Source organism: Tigriopus californicus, chromosome 2 (assembly GCF_007210705.1).
Source record: "Tigriopus californicus strain San Diego chromosome 2, Tcal_SD_v2.1, whole genome shotgun sequence".
NCBI classification, from domain to species: Eukaryota; Metazoa; Arthropoda; class Copepoda; order Harpacticoida; family Harpacticidae; genus Tigriopus; species Tigriopus californicus.
In genome coordinates, this window is record NC_081441.1 from 11,253,223 (window position 1) to 11,253,662 (window position 440).

At 36.8% G+C, this 440-nt stretch overlaps 1 protein-coding gene across 1 annotated transcript in view; it reads right to left on the minus strand.

Annotated features, from left to right (window-relative positions):
* Positions 1-440, minus strand: part of LOC131892790 (FMRFamide peptide receptor frpr-18-like) — a 43,510-nt gene that overhangs the window by 5,361 nt on the left and 37,709 nt on the right. The gene's annotated exons all lie outside the window — the stretch shown is intronic.

Genomic DNA, 440 nt, shown 5'->3' on the forward strand with positions numbered 1-440 from the left:
TTCAATCTGTTTTGAGCTGATCAAACTAACCAACGGAATTAGTCTTTCTACAATACCTCGTTCAATGTGCTAACCTTGAGGCAATGTATGAGATTGTATTCAAAAAAGTTATTGGGAAGCGGTGTCCTCCAACGAGACAAAAAAAAATCGGTTTCATTTTGGCTCAGATTTCGCGGAGGCTGTGGCGCATTATATAGAGATAAGAAGTCGATACCAAAAAATTTTCATGCGAAGATTTGAAAAAAGTTTCTGCTAGAAGACACCAACATAAATTGAAAAGTGGGACTCTGATTGCTTGTTTAGAAAGTGGCAATAAACGTAAAGATATGCATTTTTTGCATTACGTCTGAGTGTTTCGGAAACTTTGTGATCAAGTTCAATGCTAAGGGGTTCTCTACTTTTGCATGTTCAAAAACGTGTTACCCTTAGCATTTGAGAAA